Source organism: Eptatretus burgeri, chromosome 11, assembly GCF_056783735.1.
Source record: "Eptatretus burgeri isolate ZD-2024b chromosome 11, Ebu_testis_v1, whole genome shotgun sequence".
Lineage (NCBI taxonomy): Eukaryota > Metazoa > Chordata > Myxini > Myxiniformes > Myxinidae > Eptatretus > Eptatretus burgeri.
This window is the reverse complement of record NC_140971.1, coordinates 62,022,677-62,029,010: the sequence shown is the minus strand read 5'-3', so window position 1 is coordinate 62,029,010 and position 6,334 is coordinate 62,022,677.

Sequence of the window (6,334 nt, the reverse complement as noted above, 5' to 3'; positions counted from 1 at the left end):
CCAGGTTTTTGTGACTGGTGACTCAGCCTGTGTGGGCTGTTGGAGTTGCTGTGTGATCCCCATGGGGCTGCTTGTTGGAGGTTCCGTCTGTGTTAAAGGGATTGTGCTGGAAGAGAGCCACTCAGTGCACATGGTGTCGTGTAGAACTGAGAGAGAGAAAGCAGAAGTGTTTGCTCTTCGTAGAGTATCATCCTGGCTAACCTGAGGCAACGTACCACTTCATGGTGTTGCTGGAATTGCTCTGGTCCTTTGGTTCATGAAGTTTGCCGGCACATCTAAAAAGAGGTTGAAAGGACGAGGGTGCGGCACAATTTTTATGGTCTGCAGCTGAGACGAGGCCACCGGAACATCACCTCAAACGGGCCTGAATCCCCCCTCCCCTTTTTCTTTTTTTGGCTATATTTTTCTTTATAGCCTGGCAAATATTCCTGTTATTTTGCTTCCCCTCCCCTACCTTGCGTTTAAATGGGGATATTAGGTGGGGTGTTTAATTGTGTTGTCAGTTTTGTCTTGGCACCTGTCTATCTTTACCTAATAATTTCTTTATCACCGCATGTCAGCGGGATTTTCTATCATATTTGTATTGATTGTTGTATACCCTGTTCTCTGATCTTGAGTAACGGATTTGCATTCATTCCACTATGTTCAAATGTGCATGCATTTGCTTGCCTTTGCATTCAACTACTGGATTTGTATACTGTGTGTCGGTGAGTGGCGGGTGTAAATTTGCGTCGGCATTTGGATGATAACTTTGCTCAGTGACATTTGACTATTTATACGGCACGACTCGCACACGGAACGTATTGACCTCCTGAGTACGTCAACGAGGACCTCCAGAGCAGTGGACCGTACCCCGAGTCCCTCACCAAGGAGCTATGTCATAACACACATTACATAATAGTTATTCGTTCCTGTTGTTTGTGTCCTTTATGATGTCCTTAAAAACAGTAATTAGTTTCCTGTTTGAAATGATTTTCAATTTTGTTTACTTGGCAGACAGAGGGGAAAAAAAAATCTCACTCCTCTCCTCTCTGTATAAGTGTGATTGGGATAGATTCAGAGCAAAAGTACTGCTCAACTGCAGGTTCATGTTCTGATTCGTGTTCAAAATATAACATCCAATTGAAATTAAGTTGGTCCTTGATCATAAACTGACGTTTGTGGACAGACAAAGTGAACCAATTGCTTAATCCCGCTTTTCGCTTCGTGTGTGCAGGGTAATAATAACAACAACAACAACAAACAGAACAACCATAATATTGAGAGTCAACCGTTTTGTTTTTTTCCAGAGTCGAGGCTCGTGGAAGAGCTACAAAATAGAAAACTGACCAGGACACAACAGAACAAAAGGAAAAGCAGAAACCTCCGGCAAATGTCCAAATCAGTAGTGCTTCGTTTGGTGTTCCCACGAGAACCAACAAAATATGATTGATGCTGCAAAGTCGGGTTCAAAACCTGCAGTACCACTGTGTGGGTTTCAGCGGAAGTACTTTTATTGTGTAGACAAACTGTGATAACTCATAGAAAATCCCATATACAGTACAAGGGCCACCATACATCCGATTTTTCCCAGACATCTACTCCTTTTGGTACTTAAATCTCCGTCTGGCCAGGTTTTTAAAATAACTTAAAATGTCAGGCATTTTCCATTTTTTATTTTTAGCACGCCTGTTCGAAGAACAGAGAGCGAGAGCGATACCCCCGGCGTGAGCGTGAGCGTGAGCGTGAAAATGTTAAATTTTTTGATGCAAGTTATTTTTAACCTCCGCCATCGAAGATCGGTTACTGTTTTCACCCCTTTCTGTTTGTTTGTTCGTTTGTTCCTTACGAAATCTAAAGATTTCGTAAGTATATTGATGACTTCTGTTTCTGTTTGTAACTGACAATCTAAAGATTTCGTAAATATATTGATGCCTTCCGTTTCTGTTTGTTTGTTTGTTTGTTTGTAGGCACGATAACTCGAGAACGGAAAAAGCTACCAATGTCAAATTACACCACGTGATTCAGGAGGGTGATGGCTAGTGCTGATTAGATTTTGGTCAAAGGTCAAGGTCACGGTGAGGTCAAATATTCGATTTTTGATGGTTTGGTATAGATAACTCGAGAACGGAAGAAGCTTCCAATGTCAAATTACACCCCGTGATTCATGAGGGTGGTGGCTCGCGCTGATTAGATTTTGGTCAAAATCGGTCAAAGGTTAAGGTCACAGTGAGGTCAAACATCCAAAAATGATAACTCGAGAACGGAAGAAGCTACCAATGTCAAATTACACCACGTGATTCAGGAGGGTGGTGGCTCACGCTGATTAGATTTTGGTCAAAATCGGTCAAAGGTCAAGGTCACAGTGAGGTCAAACATCCAAAACATTCGATTTTTGATGGTTTGGTACAGAAACAACGTAGAAACTTCTGGTTTGCGTCGCTACCTTCTCGAGAGACAGCTTTTATTAGACAAGGTCAGAGGTCAAGTTGACGATTTCGTAAGTACCAGAGTATGACTGCTTGTTTGTTTGTTTGTTTGTTTGTAGGCACGATAACTCGAACGGAAGAAGCTACCAATGTCAAATTACACCACGTGATTCAGGAGGGTGATGGCTCGTGCTGATTAGATTTTGGTCAAAATCAGTCAAAGGTCAAGGTCACAGTGTTGCTTGTTCTTGTGTTGCCTCTTTGCCTTCCTTTTGACTTTACTCCGAGGTCCACGTTTTATCTGCATCCATCAGGTCGCAGCGTGTGGAAATTTTCTGATGAGCAACCATGGGAATTGACTCCACAATAGTGAAGGCAATGCAACATTGGTTTACCCACTCCATCATTAAGCCCCTCACCAGCCACCAGGCTAACTTCACAATTGTCTCTTTAGTTCAAGCACTGGGTTGTCTCATGTCGACCTTATCCGGGTCGAGAACAGCTGTGGTAGAATCATGAGGCCCCCTAAACTGTGACCCTACACGAGAAGGTCAAACCAGCAGGTTATTATTGGAAAGATTTCCATCAGAATCACACGAGGTCTTCATTGACACTCTGAAGTGATTAAGAAGTGCAATTTCTCAAGGCAGCTGGTCAGACTGTTTTGAAGAAGCTCATTACTTGCAAGGTGAAACATTAAATGAAAGAAAGTGGTGTTATTAATGAAGCACCCAGAGCAGATCGAGGTCGGTGCTCGGCGTGCTAACACTGACACTCAATTTTCAATAAATCACAGCTTCACTGCCCTCCTCGTATAATGGGCTGTGTTGTTTGGCTGGGAATGGAAAATTTCCTGGCTTCATCTCCCAAGGTAATGATGACTCTCGCCTTGCATTCATGACCTTAAATCTTTTCCTTCTCAGATTTTAGCATTCCATCAATTGAGTTAATTTTGTCACTAAAATTCATCTTCACTATTTTTAATCATACTCCCTCACCTTTCGACTACAATCCGTCCCATTCCAATCATATTCTCCCTAAGCTGTTTTAATTTTCCCTACATTCATTTCAAAAATGTTTTGACTCTGTCACTCTCAAATGTGGCTATTTAAAAAAAAAAAAAATTTTGCCTCGAGGGTGGTAAAGTCAGCCATTTTCGCGTAAAATGTTTTGATTTTAGTCATGTGATTGATGGGCATTTCTTGCCCGCTTTTAGAAAAGGTAGTGCCAGTTTCCCCTTGGCCTTGCCATAATGTTCTATTTAATGTGGAGTAACTTGTATCAGTGCAGACTGAGATCAATTGGTACCCATGGCCATGATGCTCATGCACCAAGCTATTCTCTTCGTGCCACTTGCCCTGTGTATCGGCCACAAAACCACATCATGTGTGAGGCCTGTGGAGTGCTTGCAGGTCGGTTTGGAGTGAGCACTTGGAAGAACAGCACTTGCGAGGAAATCCATGGCAGTATGCCGTGCCATCTGCAAAGGAAAAGAGAATGATATCGATTTCGCCATTGTTTGCATTGTCATCATGCTTCCATCATTGTTATCATGTTACATCCATAAGCATCTTCTCTGGATGTTTATGATTTAAAATATCTAAGTTCATTTTTTCATGCGGGATATACCTTGCAATGAATCGCAGTGCACTCTGGGCCATCATGTGGTAAAAAATGATTTCTGTGATCAAATACCATGCTCGTAGGAGGCTGGCAGATAGGGGTATGCACACTCATCTCTTTTAAATGTCCAGCCTGGGTTTGAATCCTGCCCCAGCTATAAACTGTCTTCTTGGCGGTTCACAGGCAGAGTGAGACATCAATGTGTGGGTCGTCCATCGGATGGATGTGAAACTAGGCATCCCATCTGCTGTCATTAGTTGGTAGATGTTAAAGATCCCATGATGTCCTTTGTGAGAAGAGTAAGCAAGCTATCGCTGGTACCCTGGCCAAATTTCAAATTCCTGCTTTAACCTACAGGGGCAATGCATCAGCAGCACAGCCATGGCCCTCAGAAAATGATTCCACTTGAAGCCATGAGCTGTATACGAAAGAAGAAGGGGATGCCAGTTGGGATTCCTGTATCATAGAGCAAGCAATCTTTTAGAATGGGAAATTAAGCCGGCTGTTATAGTTTTCCTTTGTGGATATTTGATATCCAAATAGGATCCTTTCTAAGACTGTGGCGTTTGGCTGCAATGTATAGTCCTTCAAGATAAGGTCAGTGATACTGAGTCAGTAGCTGGTGTTGACTTAACGGTTAAGGTGCTTAACTTGCTATCCGAGGGTTTTGAGTTGAAGTCCTTGTCGGGCTGTTGAATTGACACCAGGTGGGGTTGACTCAGCCTGCCATCCTTCAGAGTTGGTAAAATGAGAACCAGCGTCCTGGTAACGGGCATTGCATCAGCAGCACAGCTGTGCCCCCCCAAAAAATATGTATCCAAGTAGACACAGGCTGCATATGAATTTAAAAAAAAAGTGATTTCGTGACTCACAACTGCTGGGTAACTTGAATCTCTTTATGCTGTTGTTTACTGGCCCCTCTGGATTAGTGGTCACTCATCATTATTTATTTGGAGATGGGTACCCATCGCCACCATCCAACGCCCTTGTATGGGTTGAGGAAAAGGTTGACCAGCTACGGTACTTTGACCTTCCTGATCATGATGGCCCTTCCTGATCTGCAAACAACCGAGCGTTCCCGTTTTCTCATTCGTTTCACAGTCAACTCGTGTGCCTAAGAGGTGAAGCAATCAGGATTTTCTTTCCACTGAGCGACACTTCATACCTACACCACCTCAGGCAATTTGTGTCAAAATTCCCAACCAAGTTAGTCCCATGTTCCTTGAACTTATTTCAATGGAACCAAATTTATATTTATGCTCGTGTCCTTTATTTCAAACTTCTCCACATCCCTTAGAGACCAAATCGTTCTTCATAATGTCCTCCTCGATTTTTTTCATTAATATTTCTTCACAACTTTGAAGTTTTTCTCTTTTTTTTTTTTAAATACAATTATTTTTATTCCACCTTGCAAGATTATTGATGAAATAGAAAACAGCGGTGTGTTACACGTGCAAGCAGCGTGCTATCGCTCGCCAAGCCAGCCATTCCATATCGCAACCACCTTTTTATTTTTTAAACGAATAAGCTGTTACAACAAATATCAGTGCCCAGATATACCATGATAATGGTACAAAAGTGGTTTGGGAAAGAATTGGACTGCAGTGGAATCCATGGCAGATGAGGAGCATGCCTTCCATGGCTTCAGCGGCATCAGCGTCCTCTCCCGCCGTCCTCCTGCTGTCCACTACCCACCCACTTCCCCACGGGTGTAGTTTTGTGGTGTGCCATTGGCTAAATACGAGATCATCCAACTTTTGATGGTTACCGTTGGCTAATGCTAGCTCATCCGCCTCACAACAAGGGTTCCACTACCCCTCTCGGCTACCCGAGTTGCCACAAACTGGTCCAATTCGGATGGGTGTTTATTAGGAGACAGCATCTCTTATTAGATGGCCGTTTGCTCCCAAAGGGAGCTCATCAGCCCATTGTCAGGTGTTGTCTTTAGTCCTGGTGGGGTGTCACAGTCATCCTCCCCACCAGCAAAGCCATTGAGGGCTGTTGCCATGTTGGTTTCGTCGTCGACAACCCGTGTTATCGGGTTACATGTTACCAATGGCAGTCCCAAAAGACTGACCTGACTGTGTGTACTCGTGTCCTGTATTCCTTATCCTTAATTGATGTTTTCATACAGCCAAGGCCTTCTCGGCTGCGGTGTGTTCCATAAGCAAGTGGCTTGCTATCTCTTTCCAAGGTGGTCATTCCGTATCAACCGCTTTACAAGCCGCTCGCCTTGCCGCTTGGCAAACAGATCAAGTGATTAATGAGAGATGCTTTGTTATTTTGGGGAAAATGGCCATCGT